We start from the raw sequence: 17,836 nt of genomic DNA, 5'->3' as shown, positions 1-17,836 counted from the left end.
GTGAACACTTTTGTTAACGTGAACTGTCTTGGTTTGAATTAGTTCACGTTATCAAGCGTGCGCTGTATCTCTAAAACGATTAAGTTTTGCACTCCAACTCATATAAGCAAATTAGTCAGAAATTGTCAAACTAATATTGTCCTTAAGTAATTAGGATGACTTTCCCGCTAACCCTATATAAATTCTTGTAATAAGCGAACTCTAACCACATCACAAACGTGTAAAAAGCGTTAGTCCCTAACTATCGTAGAATTTCACGAAGTTTTTTTTTACTTAGAAATACTAAGTATGAAATTTCTTTACGTCCACAAGATTTATACATTGTGTTAATTTATTTGAATTAAATTGCACCAATTCTTCTTCTTCAGAATTCAAAATAAATTACATCTTCATCGACTTGCCGAACGCCGAATGCAACTGCTGACATTGTAATTTGCTGTGCATAAAGTTTTTTCTATGAAGCTTTTTTGTGCTAGCGCTGCTGTGACCAGAAACCAATTTGACAACTCACTTAACGACCAACCAAAAAGTGTCGGTCAGCAGGAACGCCAGTTCAGGAAGAGTTGGCGAACGCCTAAACATATTTTCCCAACCTCATTCTGAGCGCAATAAATTATCGTAACTTCTTTATTAGCTGCACATCGCCTAGTGAAATATCACAAATTCAGACATTTCACCGCAACAACCCGCAGCTGCTAAGCCAAAAAAACAAAAAAATGCATACAAAAAAAACCTAAACCAAAATGTGAAATTTTATTATGAGAACAACAAAAACCGAAGAAAAATCGAAAACCAAAAAAAAAGCTTATAGTGAAGAAGAAAAGTTAAAAAAGTTAAAAATCGCAAATTTCTAGCGGAACAACGATTTGCACTTTGATGGGGGCGACTGTAAGGGAGGGAAGAATGTGTGTAGAAATGCATGAGAGCCCTTGAGCCAAAATATGTGATCTGGTCTGCTATATAAGGAAATATCATTGTGATATATCACAGCCGACACGAGGCACCGCAAATGGAATTTACTGTGGAAAATATTTAAACTTTTTAGACCAATAAAGATTTGTTGTTAGCGGCGATGGTGGTGGTGGTGGTGGTGGTGACTACAGTGACGACTGTGATGTTGATGAAGGCGGCAACAAGAAGAAGCAAAGAAGATGGCAGCGGATGATGGGCTGTGTGTACGAGCAGAGGCAGAGGAAATTATGGTGGCAGGCACGAGAAGAATTCGCAGCCGCCAGCAAAAGGAATGCAATTTCGGACAAGACACCAACGACAAAACGACGAATAGCAACGGGAATCAGAAGCAACAATAAGAAAACTAGCAGCAGCAGCAGCAGCAGCAGCACAAAATTAGCGACGGCATTGCAGTAGGTGGAAGAGGTGGAAAATTCATATAACTGCGTAAATGTAAGTGTGTGTGTGTGTATGTGGCATGCTTTGTTGCGGCTGCTTAAAATTCCGAAACAAATTGCTATGGTCATGGTGCAAGCGCAACGACAACAACAACAACAACGAGCACACATACATATAACAATAGCCAATGTAATAAAAATAATGCTGGTAAGAACAAGCATCACAACAACAAACGTCAGCAATGGCAAATGGCAACTGTTGCACTTTTGCTCCGTCAGTTGTTGTTATTACTTTTGGCATTGCCCCCACTGCCCCCTTAGCTGTAAAAATTGGTTTTGCTGTTGTTGTTGCAATACGAACTGTTGGCTAGTGTTGTTATGTTCTTGTTCTTGTCCTTGTTGCCGTTTATTTCTAGCCAAGTCATCACAAACATCAATTGACCCTTCGCTATTTGAGAGATCAAGCGTAATAATCGCTGGCATAAAGATTTTTACACTTCGCCTCAGCCGATTCCCAGCATATGTTGCACCTTGGCACGTACACACACACACACACACATACATGCATGCATACATGTACTTATACACACATTTGCACATAAAGCACAGGGATAAGTGCGTTTGTTCTTGTTGGTGGAAGCCAAGTGCTACTCTTCGCATACCTAACGGCATTAAGGTTGTCCATCCATTTCAATATTAGAAAATGATTAACGACAAATTAACAAATTTTAGCAAAAATTTTAATATTTTTAAAACGGGTGCTGGGTTTTCTACTGGATTTTGAGCTCTGTTAGCCAAGGCTTAGATTTGAATTAGTCTTCATAGAAGCTAAGAGGTTGTTTTTGTTGCTGTTGCCGTGGTTGAGTATTTCTGTTGCAACAATCCTATTATTATTCTTATTAAAAGGCCATTACGCACTGCGACCAGAGCTGATCTATTGTGAAAGGCCTATTTTTGTAACCCTAGAGTTTTTGGCTTTTTAAAAATTTTAGCACAATTTTGGGTTTGTTGTTCCAAAGATTGCATGAAGATACTACAATACCACCAAGGCGCAGGACATTCACAAAGCACACGTTCTGAGCTTTCTATGTCCGTTTCGCAAAAGCGGCAGACATTGGTCTCAGATAGACCAATATTATTGAGATGATACCTTAGGCTGCAGTGACCTGTAAGATATCCTGTTAAAAGACGCAGATCTACTCTGCTTAGTGAGAGAAGCTTGCCAGATATTCTTTTGTTGGGACTTAGGAATAGTTTGGCTTGTCGCTGACCGGCACAGTTTAGCCAGTGTGCAGCAAATTTCCTTTCTTCCCATTTCCTAAGGAATTCATTAATGTGGCTTTTCCACAGAAAGGCTCAGGACCAGTTAGTTGCATATTCGCTCCTTGTTTTGCAAGGTCATCAGCCATTTCAATTCCCTCATGCCCTTCATGTCCCGGAATCCAGCCTAGTGTTACTATGTTGAGGTTTCCTAACGTATTGAGAAGGTTTAGGCAATCATTTACCAATTTAGAGGTGATAGTTGTTTATAGAAAGGCTTTTAGAGCCGCTTGGCTATCTAAAGGTATGTAGATCTCTCCTCTGCTCCTATCTGAAAGTATGTAGATCTCTCCTCTACCTCTCATTTTCCTGCTAAGGCATTCTCTTACACATATTTCAATGGCATGTATTTCTGCCTGGAATATTGTTGGGTAGAGTCCCATCGGAATCGATTTTTTGAATTAAGCCCATTGATTCCTGCCCCTGTTCTACCATTTTCCAATTTGGACCCATCAGTAAACCATAGCTGAGAGCCAGGTTTGAAAGTGATAGAATTAGTTCTCCAGTCTGTTCGTTCATTAATTATAACTTGAAAGTTCCTGAAGAGTATTGATTTGGGTGATGTATATCATCCCTATGACGAATGGGACTATGTAGCAAGTCTTCTTAGATCTTTAAATGCCCTTTCATATCGCCACTTTTAACTTCAGATATACCTTTTAATCTTAAGGCACTCGAGCGAGCTTCCCTTTCAATCAAAATTGGATTGCAACAATCCTAATTAGCCACTAGCGCCGTTTTACTACCACTGTTCTCGTATGATGTCTTCTTTTTTTTTGTAGTTTGAGTCAAATCCATTTCGTGAGATCCAAGTATAGCAGTCAGTGTGGATTTCGATGTCGAAACTACCAATCAGCTTCCCTTTCTCTACAGGTTTCTACTCACACGTCATCACGATTACTATCACAAAGGAGAAAACTTGTTTGCGTAGCCGAGGCGTCCGTAACAACGTATTTCTCTGAACCTCGGACAGCTACCTGTATGCGCAAACTGGAGTTTTAGGGTCGTGCCCGGGCAATCTTTCCAAGTAGGCAGGATTGGAACGAGGGGAAAATCTTTACCGAACCTGGCAGCTCTGTCTTCACAAACGGTGAACAAAAATGGAACCGGTAGTCGGAGCAGGAGTTTTCTCTAAACCAGCCAATTCTATTATCTCATACCTGCCAATTATCTATTTCCTTAAAATTGTTAGTGTTCTTCAGGCAGAAGACTTTGCGATCCTGCACTCATGCAAAATGCTTAGAAAACGTGGAGGTGAGGGTGATATTAGCATTTTTTCCGATAGCTAAGCCGCGATCAAGGCTCTGACGTTGTCATGCTACAGATCGAAATTAGGCAACTCCTGTAAGGAGGAGATCAAATCTCTTGCATGTGCGAGTAATATTTCTCTGAACTAGATTCCACGACATAGGAGCATAGAGGAAAATGAAATTGCCGTTGAGCTTGCCCCTGATTGTTGTTAACGGGGAATCGCACAACTTATTTCTCAGTAAAGGGCAAAAAAGACGGAGTTCAATTTCTTCATGTGCTATTTCGAAAACCCTGTTGCCTCAGTACAACATGCGGACGACTCAGAGAGTCCTAGTGACTCCACACCATTCAATTTCCAAACTCGTAGCTGTGCTTACTGGTTATTGGACGATCAGCTCACACGCGGAGGTTCACCATTTAACCCCCATTGCAGAAGCTATGGAGTCCTTTCAAAGAAGGGGACTGTTGAGCAGTCTCTGTGTCTTGAACATTTACACATTTGGTAGCTAAACGGTAAAGGTCACTGGATGCTACTTTCTTCTATAGCTTGGGGCAGTGCTCCAACCAAAATCCCATAAATCTTTTCCGTTGCATCAACAGCTCTGATTGGCTATAGATATCTGCCTGTTGGAGGTTCCATAATGGCATCAAAAAGGCGATTTAGTGCTACTTGTGGAGTGCGAGAGATTGGTACTTCAACCATTTCTCCTACTTACTAAGGCGTCCAGACAGTTATAAAGACAATTCACTTTTAAGCAACTACCGCTAAGCTCGTTTTGTACAAATTACTTACTCTGACTTCGATTCTTTTACGAATTACAACGAAAGGTCGCTGAATTGGTTAGTAACGTCAAGTCCTTTGCCAATTTACTGTCTTCGAAAAATCAAAGACAGTGACGAATACAATGAGATTATTGAGAGTGTATGATATAAGTAAAAAAGTGTGAAGGCATTGTCTTTGGAAAACAGTCCCGTGTAACAGCCAAATAAGCCTTAGATGTCAAGCTCTTACGCAGAGAATGTTTTTTCTTCTAAATTGGCGCACTAACCTCACAAGCGATTTTGTCTGAGCTCAACAAAGCGGGTCTGTGAGCTAATACAATCGCCCAAATTTCTCCGCTAAGCGATAGATCAAGCAAGGTAAGGGACATAAAAGGTATGATGTTTGTGTGTTGCTAGAAGACTTGAGCAGTCAAAGAAACACTCGTTGGGGAGAAGATTTCTTCTTTGAGAGCCTAATATTATTCACGATAATAGTGCTGACTCCCAAGTAAAGAAATATTCTTTTCAAATTTATCACTGTCCACAGTAAGGTGGATGCCGAAACGCGTGCGTGATGAGTGCTTGTTTGAGAACAGAAGATACTTCGGCTTGCCAAGGCTTAACTTCAGACAAAATCGTTTCGCTTCTTTCTGTTGTTGAAGCCGGTGGTATCAATATTGCCTTTTAAAAAGTAATAACTGAGCCACTACATTCACCACTACGAGCAATATTTTCTAACATCGGGATAAAAAAGCCACACGATAGGGAGTTACCTTGTCAGAAACCATGGCTGGAACACAATTATGCTTGACTTGGAGGTAGTACGCAACCTATTTTTACACATCAGGTTTTGCATTGATACGAAATTCAAATATCTTGGCATAGGTAGGCGAAATGTTGAAATACCAGACTGGCTCTCACTCCCCAAATAGGACTAAAGTGCCATTTTGATACCATTTTGAGACCTCCGACGAGCAGATATCTACAGTCTACCAGAGCTGTTGATGTAATGGAAGGTTGGAGCACTGCCCCAGGCTGTCGAAGAAAGGATGCACCTAGTGACCTTTATCGTTTAGCTACCAAACCTGAACATTTACACAGAACATGATCAACAGTCTCCTTCTCTGAAGGGACTCCACAGCTTCTGCAATGGGGATTATGTTGGCAAGCCCTGCTTTTCTACGTGAGTGCCGATCGTCTAATAACAAGTAAACACAGCTACGAGTTTGGAAATTGAATGGCGTGGAGTCGCCAAGACTATCTGCTTCCTACGGCTTTGTACAGGAGACAAAGGATTTTCGAAATAGCACACGAAGAAATGGAGCTTCATCTGTTCTGCGCTTTTCTGAGAAATAAGCTTTGGACTTCCCCTTTAACAGCAGCCAAGAGCCAAGCCGATGACCGGGTGGGAGACCTCTGAGATCAATTCCACCTAACAGCGTCAAGCCGGCTTCCAAATCAGCAAAGTAATGATCTAAGTCGTTTCTTCCCTCTGTGGTACATTTCAGAATTTTATGTTTTGGTTTGTAGTAGATTTTCAGGCCTAAAGCCACACTGATAAGTTACAGCCAGTTCAGTGATTGTGGGGCTTTGGTTTTGGTATCAATTTTTTTTTTTTTTTTTATTTTTTTTTTTTTGGTATCAGTTTTCACTTCTAAATATCATCGATTAAATGCCAATTACAGTTGTATTTTCTGCAATTGAGGGCTGTGGACAAGACTTTCAGCTGAGAGGTGGGTAGATGGCATTAAAAAATTCAATAGAACCTTAAATGCAATATCCAGGCAGGTGATTCAACATTCATCGGTGAACAGTTTTTATACACAAAATTTCAAAAAAATTATTTTCGAAAAATTTCTAAAAAAAAATTATGAAAAAGTATAATATTATTTATATCCTTCAAAACCCATTTTACATAATTTTTAGCACTTCTGACTCATAATGGAACTTTTTTAAAAACCTAGAAAAGCAAAAGAAAATACAATAGTTTCTCATTCAAAGTTGGCGCACCCTAATGTGCATGAATATTTCTTTCGGTCTTAGGTCAGTTCTTCTGCGATTGATTTTCATTTTTATTTTATTTTTATTTTTTCTTCTTCTTTTTTTTAATTTAACATGCTCGCCTTAGGTCAATATCTTAACACATACTCGTACAAGTAATGTTTTTTACATTCATAAACTAATGCATGAGTGGATTTGGCATGACGGTATGACGCTCAAACCGTTGTTTTAGTATTTAAGTCACATGGATATTGTCGTCTCGCTGATCTGGACGTTGCTTCAATTTTTGCTGTATTGTTTTTTAAAGATTCCAAGCGTTTCATTGGCACTTATTTTAGGTCTATTAGCCTTGTGATTCTGATCATTGAATGGACGTTGGATATTTGGAAAATGTTCTTTTTAAAATTGGCCCTCGTCTATATTCCCTGTAACAGTATTTTTCAAATGTACAAAATATTTAATACTAAGTAATACTAATAAGTTTTGTTGTATGAAGGATACGTAAATTTTTTTTTTTTTTTAAAAGCTAACACATTTTTTAGGAATATACAAGATGAAGTCCAAAATAAACCAAACTGGCTTCATAAAAATGTTTTTGATGGCGCCATCTTTTTAATGAGTTAGTGCGTTAGAAGTTACATCCCTAGCTGACTTCCAGTGAAAGCTTGGTGACAATGCCCTGGAGAAGGGCGTGAACATTAAAAAAGTTGACAGGGTTCAAAGACTTGCATCTGTTCTTATAACCGGTGCCATGTCAACTAAACCATTGAAAGCATTACATGTGACTTCCTTCCGGTAGATCTGCAGGCAATATATAACGCACGGAATGCGGCAATAAGGCTGAACACTCTAAGTAAGTGGTCAAACGCGGATTATGGGCACGGTAAAATCCTGGCTGACACTTTGGGGCTTCCCGGATTGGTGGACTATACACTCCCGCCTATACTTGCCATTACATCGTTTAGGACCCTCCTACCCTCAAGGGAAGAGTGGGAACGGGACGATGTGAGACAGAGCGAGTCTATCCATGTATACACAGATGGCTCAAAGCTCGAGGGCAGGTTGGGCGGAGGTGTATATTCCGAATATCTGGGGATCTCCTTCAGTTTTCCTCTCCCCAACCACTGTAGTGTCTTTCAGGCTGAACTGATGGCAATAATAAAAGCCGCGACACTGATACAATATGATGCGATATCCGGAAATGATATCTACATTTTTACTGATAGCCAGGCGACGATAAAATCCCAATCGATAAAACAGTCGATAACCTCCAAGGTAGCCATGAAATGCCGCACATCTCTTAACGAGATGGCTGAGTCATTTCACCTAAAGGTAACATGGATTCGTGGCCATTGCGACATTGAGGGGAACTGCAGAGCCGATGAACTAGCGAAAATTGGTACCAAATTGACTGATGAGTACATAGACAACAATATAGGTATACCCTTGCAAACATGTAGACTACGTATCCGCGAGGAAATTGTAAGAGTAGCGAATAAAAGATGGCGTAAGGAAGCCACTTGTAAAATAGCCCAACAGATGTGACCGACTCTCAATGCTAAACGCACAGAACTTCTACTAAGAAGAGATAAGCATAGTCTTAACACACTGATTTCAGTTATTACGGGGCACTGCCTAATCGGTAGGCACGCCCAGAGAATGGGTGTGCAAACACATGACTTCCGCAGAAGTTGTCTAGACGAGGAAGAGGAAGAGATGATCCCGCACCTTCTGTGTCACTATCCTGCTCTATCTAGACTCGCCATTTTGGGCGGGCATTTCTTCAACGAGTTAGAAGAGCACGGCTCTGTCGAAATTAAGGATCTTGCGAAATTTTTGAATAGCACACATTGGTTTCAGGAGGGATAGGGCTAGTTCCCCACGCGGCATCACAATGGGCCATGAGCCTGAGTGTGTCTACAATGGACAACCGCTTCAACCTAATCTAACCTTGGTGACAACTCGGTGCAGTAGAAGCGAAGTTATTGCGTCTAAAGTGTCAGTATATTTGTGTCATCGGTGCAAAAATGAGTTTCGAAAAAAGAGCTAATATCAAATTGTGTTTTAAAATCGGTAAAACGTTTATCGAAACATTTGAATTGATGCAAAAAGTTTATGGCGATGATTGTCTCTCTCGTGCCAGAGTTCGTGAGTGGTTTACACGTTTCAGAGATGGTTGTGAGGACATAAATGACAATGAACATACGGGCCACTCAAAATCAATAATCACCGAAAATTCCATCAAAATTGTGCGAAAATGTATCAAAAATTAACCGAAATCTTCGTCGAAATTCCTGGAATCGGAGTTGAATATTTCCAAAACATTGATTTGTCGCATTTGAACTGATCATTTGGGCTTACGAAAGGTCTGTGCACATTTCATTCCGCGAAAGTTAACTGAGAACCAAAAATTCCTCAGAATTCAATATACGAAAGACCTCATTAAAGAGGCGAGAAAAGACGAGAACTTAGTTTACAACCTTGTAAACTGGTGATGAAACGTCCTACAGTCCCCTCTGCTTCGTGATAGGAGGAACTGCGACAGTTGGTCGGACATGACAGGTAACATCAGTTTTTTCCATCTGCAACCTCTCTTAGCCTACCAAGCTCGCTTGTGGGTTAGAGTAACCCGTTTGCTAACCGTGGCTTTGATGGCCAAGAAAGTTGGTACAGAAAGCGGTACAGGCAAGTACAGTTCCATGGCGAAATAAACTTTTATGCCGGACCATATAAATTCAAGTAGTGATCTAACAGACGGTGGAATACCCTGGCGTTTTGTGGAATTTCATCCCGCCATTTAAGTAATAGTTAAAAAAAATAGAGTTCCGTTTTTATGCCATAATGAAGGACACTATCTGCGATTACAAAACTCAAAGTAAAAAACCCATCTACAGCCATCCAGTGCCGCCTCAGGCTATCCTCAAAAGGCACACTAAGGAACCTGAAGAAGGCCGCCAAACACGGACACTTCGAAAGAAAGGTTTCAACAGGATTCCCACAGCTTCTGCAATGGGGGTTGTACCGAAGTCCAATCTGCTCCGCATGATTTCCTATCAGCCAGTGACCGGTGAACACCGCTATGAGTTTGGAAATTGAATGGCGGGCGAGACCTAGCACTTAAGAGTCCTGCTTCTGTCGTACTGAGGCCAAAGTGTTTTTGAGATAGCAAACGATAAAATAGAACTCCATCTGGCTTCCTGAACTCCTGCTGGCTTAAAGGAAGAAATGGTGCAGTTTCCCTTTTATAACGTTCAAGGGGACACTGATGTCTGAGATGGGGACAACTGCTGGATGGTGTCCTTTCACTCTTGCTGTTCAACTTCTATCTATCAAAGCTCCCCCTACCACCAGAGGGAGTCTCCCTGGTCTCATACGCTGACGACTGCACGATAATGGCGTTGGGCAATGATATTGATGGCCTGTACGTCTACCTCACCGACCTTTCTCGCTTTTTCACTGCGAAGAATCTCCAACTTTCCCCCACAAAGTCCACGGCGACCCTCTTTAGCACCCGGATAAGGGAGGTCAAACTGGAACTTAAGGTAAAAGTCACTTACATACGAATTCCGACTGTTAACAGTCACAAAATTTTGGGTGTAACCTTCGACAGTTTGCTGCTCTCCTTCTCTACGCATACAACCGCTATTGCCACTAAAGTCCAAAATCGCAACAAGGTCCTCAAATCGCTTGGCGGCAGCACTTGGGGCAAAGACAAAGAACTGTTGGTATCGACATTTAAGGCAATCTAGTCTATCTGGAACTAGTGACAGGCAGTGAATAAGGTTCCATACTTGCCAAAACACTGCTATTCGGACAGCGACCGATTGCCTCCTGATGTCCCCTGTTCAACACCTTCACAACGTGACACAAATGCTTCCAGTAATGGAGCATAACAAACTGCTCAGCAAGCACCCTTGCAGACACCTGCTTGAGACTGTTTACTAGACCGGGCTAGTTTACTGGGGCGGCAGCCCTTGGTCGGGAAAAACTCTAGTCATTCCGGTAAAGAGCCAGAGCCAGACGAAGATGACCGGTGATATACTCTACACTGTCGAGTTTCTACTACTGCTACAACAACAACAACACCTGCTTGAGCCAGAGCCGCCTCCCAGGCACGTAAGCAGACACCTTAGGAAACACCTTACGTCGCCGAGATCCAGGACAAAGCGAACAGACATTTACTGGACCAGACAATAAACGACATTCATCGGGAGTTCCGCTTCCCCGTGAGACCCCCGTAACACTGGCACAATTTCATTTGAATATTGTAGCAGGTTAAACTCCTGCCTATCCAGAATCGAACCCGACATACCAAACATATGCCCGGTATGTGAAGGCGGGACAACTGGGGGGACAACTGAACCGGTTCTGTCATCTCCTTCCTGGCACATTCATAAATATACAGAAAGAATTGTCCATAATTGCGCAAATACAATCATGAAAGTGCCAAACGGGAGAAATCTGACGACATGAATTAAATTTATTTAAGGTTGCACTTCGCTCTCATGGTCTTTTGTGTCCTTACTCATTCCGACTCAGTTCACTTATTACACTTAAGATAGAGCTGGATTGGACAGAGCGAAGAAAGGCACCTACTGGCTGCAAAAAGCCGAGATGTCTTTACCTTCAAGGAGAGGTGCATCAGAGTGCCCTGGGATTGGTAGCAGAAACGACAAGAATCAGTGGGAAATCAACGACGTGAATGATGAAACAGCGAATGCGCTCTTATTTGATTCTATCCCGCTTACATTTCACCAGAAACTGGCTTCGTCCGTTATTAGACCCTTTTTTTTTTGCCAGCAGCTCTTTAGGAAGGATGATGAAACTTTTTGTGCGAAATACGTCAACCTTACAAAATAGTTAACGAGATTTTATCATGCAGGTTGTTGTTGTTATTGTAGCAGCAAAAACATTCCCCATACATGTACAGGAGGTCCTGCTGGAGTGACAGTCCTTGGCCGGATACAGTGGCGTAACAATAGGGTGGCATGAGTGGCATAAGTAATTTATTTTATGTGAAAAGTATATTTTTATAAATTCTGCCTAAAATCCAATCAATAAATCGTTAAGCATTTTAACCGAACTTAACAGAAAGATGTTTATTCATTTTTAGAGAAGCACGCGTGACGAGTAATTTTACTTACTTATGACCGTCAAAAACCCGTTAATCAAAATAACGATAATTGCAGGTACTTATTCATTTTAAAATGCATCCATTGATTTCTATATATTTTGGAGCGGAACGTTGGCAGCGCGGGTAAGCATTAATAACACTGCGTCATAAAAACGAACTTTTTTTCTGTCCTATGAACCAAATACATATACTTTTTCGGAAAGGGGAGAAAAAATAAAAATACACGCGTATCGGCGATTTTCATGTACACGTCAGATTTTTTTTTTATGTATAAAATATAGAGCTCGTAGTCCGCCTGTGTGAAAAACTTTGGATCAATTTTTAACCCTTTTTCCGTGATCCAATCGCGCTGAATTTCTGCAGGCAGACTCGTAGAAATGTTTTTATTCTGAAAAATTAAAAAAAAAATATTTTATCAATTCTCAGATTTTCTTGAATTTTTTTTCTAAAAAAAAAAACCTTTTTCTAAATTTTCGGCATAACTTGAAGGGACTTCAAGATTTTAAACAACTTATTAACCTTTAATTTATTGTTTCATACAACACACTCTGTGCCAAATTTTGTTAAAAAACTGGATCGTGAGGGCGAGGCGATTGCAAGTTTGCGCAATATTTTTCCGAAACTGAGCGGCGCAAAGATTCATGCAGGTATTTTTTTACGAAGGCTTTTAGTAACTTTATTTTTTGAATGATGTGTATAATTTAAGGTGTTTTCAGTGGTCCGCAGATAAAAAAATAGTTGCAAGTTATGAATTTTCATCAAAATTGCATGCTATCGAACAACGTGCATGGAAAGGCACAGTTGCCGTTATTGAGCAGTTTCTTAGCAACAAACGAGCTGACAATTATAAAAATATTGTTGCAGAAATGATTTCGGCGTATGGCGAAATGGGCATATTAATGTCACTAAAGATCCATTTCCTTCACAATCATTTAGATTGTTTCCCTGGTGATTTAGGAGCTTGTAGTGATGAACATGGCGAGAGGTTCCATCAGGACATTGCGGCTATTGAAAAGCGCTTTAAAGGACAAGACATTACGCATAGGCTTGGCGAATATGGCTTGGTCTATTTGTCGCGATACTGGCACCAATGCTTACAAACGCAAAAATAAAAGGCCTAAGTTTCTTTAAAAGCATTAAAATTTTTAATGTAACAATTTTTAATTTTAATACAATATAATAAAATTAATAAAAAAAATCGGGGTTTTATATCTCTATTGTAATGCGGAGTGAAATACCTTTCTTTTGATACCCACATCGGCATATCTCATGCAATTTTTTTTTTAATTTCGAACAGGTGGCAACCCTGTGAAACATTGCCAGTGGCAACACCTAGGTGAAAAGTCTAGAAATGTGATACACTATCTGTGTGCCCAATTTCATTCAAATCCGTTAAGCTAATCCTGAGATCGTGTGGCTATACAGATATGCATACAAGAATTGCTCGTTTAAAGTTATAAGATACAAAAAAAAAATTGTGGCGTGTACATGCAAATCGCCGATACACGTGTATTTTTATTTTTATCCCCTTTCCGAAAAAGTATATTTGGTTCATAGGACAGAATGTGTGTAACGCGGTGTAATCGGGGAATTCCCCATTTAGTTTTTTTTTTTCGTCTCGCTACTGCGGGGGTGAGTTGGCCACACTATGTTAGGGGAATCCCGGATTTGAAATTTGTTTATGAGGGCTTTCACTGACTGCGTATTCTTTGTGCGAGTACTTTAACGATTGGTGATTTGTATGTTTAATGTTGTTATTTTATTGAATATGAAAATAGTGGCAAAGTAAAGTTTATTGTGAAAGTTAAATATTAAAATGTCTAGTTCCAGAAAATATTTAAGTGGGAGCGAAAAAGGAAAGAGAATGAAGGAAACTGAAGAAAAAAATAAAAAGCTACCTAAAATTAGCCAGTACTTGAAAAATGCTGACTTAAATAATAAAAAATCGATTGAGCAGTGCTCCAGAAGTGAAGAATCGGAGCTTACTAAAAGTACACCAGTGTTATCAGATGCAGCATCCAACATCAGTGAATATCCAGATCCAGAACAACCACAACAAGATACCGGCAAAAATCAAAGTTAATTATATTCTAGCATGAAAAATATTGTATCTTCGCCATAAGGGTAATTTTAAAAAGGTAACTAATCAAGTGAAAAGGTTCGTGATTGAAAACGGACATTGCAAACCTAATGGCCCTTTCTTAAAAGATAGTAACAATAGATCTTTTATAGAAAAACATTACTGTATTGTTTCCAAGTCTGGCGTCAAGCTTGAACGTATGTACATGGCTTTCCTATTCCTTAATACTTCAGAGTGCGTATTGTGAACCGTGTTGGTTATTCGCAAATCGGACATCTAAGAATATACAAAATGTTTGGATTGAGGGCTATGACAACTGGAAACATATTGTAGATGGCATACAAAGGCACGAGACATCAAAAATTGATCTGGATTCCTGTCTTACGTATCAACAGTGGCGTATATATCGAACACTCGATGAAGAGCAAGAGGCTATGATCAAAAAAGAAAAATCCTTTTGGCGACAAGTACTTTCTGGACTCCTTGATGTTACTCTGACACTTTCAACATGCAATTTAGCCTTTCGTGGCCACAGAGAAAAAGCAGATAGCAGTGATCCAAGCTCCAAAGGAAACTTTTTGAGTATTGTTGAGTTATTAGGAAAATACGATCCGATTTTGCAAGAGTTGTTAAATAAACCAAAGGGCCAAATAAAATACTTAAGTCCGAAAATACAAAATGAGCTGATTTCTGTCCTGGTTTTAAAAGTAGAAAATGCACTTATAAATGAAATTAATGAAGCACCATTCTACTCTGTCCTATTCGAAACAATGCAAGATATTTCAAAAATTGTTCAAATGTGTGAACTTTACCGTTATTGTATGATCGAAAAAGATTGTAATGGGATCCCTAAGGCACTTGTCATTAAAGAAACATTTTTGGTATTTCATGAAGTTAAGGATCAAACTGCCTTAGCTATGTCCAAGCAAATTATGCAATCCATAAGTGGCAAAAACATTCCTCTAAATAAGTGTCGTGGACAAGGATATGATGGTGTTAACACAATGAAAGGGACTTATGGTGGAGTTCAAAAACTCATAAAAAATGTTGAGCCAAATGCCGTATATGTTCACTGTGCTGCTCATAATTTAAATCTAGTACTCAATGATGCAGTGAAAGAGGTTATGGATATGCAAAATTTTTTTGAAACAATTGAAAAAATTTATAATTTTTTTTGGGCGTAGTATCAAAAGATGAAATATTTTATCAAGTTTGATATCTAATGAAGAAAGTGAGTCTTCAAATTCAATAACATTGAAAACATTAAAGCCTACTAGATGGGCAGGACGTTATGATGCCGTTTTTGCTTTAAAAGTTCAGTTTGTTGAAGTGCAAAAAGCGCTAACGAAAACAATCCTGTTAAATTGCAAATCAGATGAAACTATCGATGCAGCCTCTAAAGCACTTCAGTCTAAAGCCACCGATCTTTCGAATGCCGTAAAACGTTTGAAAATCTGCCTAGAAGTATTGAAAAGGTATCGACATGAATTTGAAAATTTGAAGATGGAAGCAACTAGTGTAGCTGAAGAATGGTCCATCCCCCCTGAATTTTCTAATACTCGTCAGAGGAAGGTAAAACGCCATTTTGACGAGCTCTGCGAAGATGTGAAGAGTGAATATATTTTATCGAGTATTGGACATCCTTATAAACCAACTGAAATCGCGTTTCATTCCAATGAATGAAATTGTTTCAAATTTCAATGTTTTACGCCTTCCACGTTAAAAGTTTTGAATGACACTGATCTATTAAAAAATGCTCTAGAATTTGTTGAGATTTACATATAAAAAAGACATATCTGAATCATTTGGCAGAGAAATTCTAAGTTTTCGATCGACCTTCAGAGACGAAACAGAAAAATTGTCGTGTATTAAAGACCTTGCTGATTTATTAAGGGGGTATTCTAGTCTAGAATTTCGAGCATTTTTTGGCGATGAATAAAAAAAAAGCTATTGATATTTTTACGATACATTTTTTTATCATTTATTTATTCATATATTAGGCGCACACAAAATAAATTTGAAAAAAAAAAAATAATTTTCATGGAGTTATGCGTCCTTGAAGTGGAAGGGGGGAAAAAAGGCAGTGTCCCCGTCGTCACGATTTCTACCCTTGTGGTCATCTGAAAAAAAAAAAAAAATACAAATTCTTAATTAATATGAATGTCATTATCGTATGAACCAGAAAAAACGGAAAAAAAAATTTTTCCATAAAATGGCGGCTACTCAAAAAATTGAGGTCGATTTTTCTCTTATTTTTAAGCTTTCTCGAATTGTTTACACATATTAAAAAATTGAAATTTCCAATTTTTCGAGCTTCATACGATAGAGATATATTTAAGGAATATTCATGACAAATCACTCTACAAGACTCTCATCATGCCCGTCCTAACGTATGGCGCAGAAGCGTGGACGATGACAACATCCGCTGAAGCGACGCTTGGAGTGTTCGAGAGAAAGATTCTGCGTAAGATTTTTGGACCTTTGCACGTTGGCAACGGCGAATATCGCAGACGATGGAACGATGAGCTGTATGAACTTTACGGCGACATAGACATAGCGCAGCGAATAAAGATCCAGCGGCTTCGTTGGCTGGGTCATGTCGTCCGAATGGATACAAACGCTCCGGCTTTGAAAGTATTCGATGCGGTACCAGCTGGTGGTAGCAGAGGAAGAGGAAGGCCTCCTCTGCGTTGGAAAGATTAGGTGGAGAAGGACTTGGCTTCACTTGGTGTGTCCAACTGGCGCCGGTTAGCACGAGAAAGAAACGACTGGCGCGCTTTGTTAAGCTCCGCCAAAATCGCGTAAGCGGTTATCGCGCCAATTAAGAAGATTCATGACAAATTTCAAGCAAATCGGTTGATTAGAACTTGAGATATCGTGCCGACCATATCGAAAGTAGTTTCGAGAAAAACACGTTTAAAGTTCGCCGTCCGCTCAAACCAGTCTAGCTTTCGGGTCACTAAAATACTTGTGACTTCGAAAATAGTACGAATTTTGAAAAATTCTTTTAGGGAGATATTTTTGAATACTTAAACTATCGAATTTTGAAAAAAAAATGTTTCGATTTTTTCAAATTTCTAGACTAGAATACCCCCTTAATAATAAAAAATTATTCTATGTCTTGCAGCTTTCCTGAAGTATGCATTGCATTAATGTTATTTCTCACAATTCCTGTGACTACAGCTAGTGCTGAACGATTATTTTCAAAACTAAAATTGATAAAGACTCATTTAAGAAACTCTATGAGACAAGACAGGTTACGTAACTTGGCTATTCTGTCTATTGAAAATTCTATGGCCCGATTTCTAAACTTCGATGATGTTATAGACACTTTTGCGGAACAGAAATCTCGAATAAAAGATTTTTCTTAAAAAATAACTTATCGAAATTAAATTGTTGTTTTGTTTATTAAAATCATCTGTTGAAATAAAACTTATTTCTTTTAAGGGGGGGGTAGGGTTTTTAAGGTAAAAAAAAATCGATTTTGGATTATTTGAGAAAATGAATGTACATAATCTCAAGAATGTTGTGTCCAAATTTTAAGTCAATCGGTGCAAAACTCACAAAGTTAGAGCATTATAACCGTTGGCCGCTCCGACTCGGCTACCTGCTATGGTCGAACTTTAAATCGATTTTCTGGAAAACGACGTTTTTTAAGTCAGTGGACACTTTTTCTCTGAATCTACTCGACCGATCTTCCTGAAATTTTGTACACACTTTCTCTACATAATTACCGAGGTAACCCTGGGAGGTTTTTTTTCAATTTTTATTTATTTTACAATAAACAATATTATGCAATTTATCGTCTAAAAATCGCGCTTCTACTTCAAATGTTAAAAAAAAATTGAAAAAAAAATTTTTTTTTTTAATAAAAACTCGACAGGGTTACCTCGGACAATTGATTTCCTAATGAAAACTCTTTGATTTTTTGATTTCAGA

The sequence above is a fragment of the Anastrepha ludens genome, chromosome 6 (assembly GCF_028408465.1).
Source record: "Anastrepha ludens isolate Willacy chromosome 6, idAnaLude1.1, whole genome shotgun sequence".
In the NCBI taxonomy this organism is placed as follows: domain Eukaryota; kingdom Metazoa; phylum Arthropoda; class Insecta; order Diptera; family Tephritidae; genus Anastrepha; species Anastrepha ludens.
The sequence above is the reverse complement of the archived record's forward strand: the minus strand, read 5'-3'. Positions refer to the sequence as shown.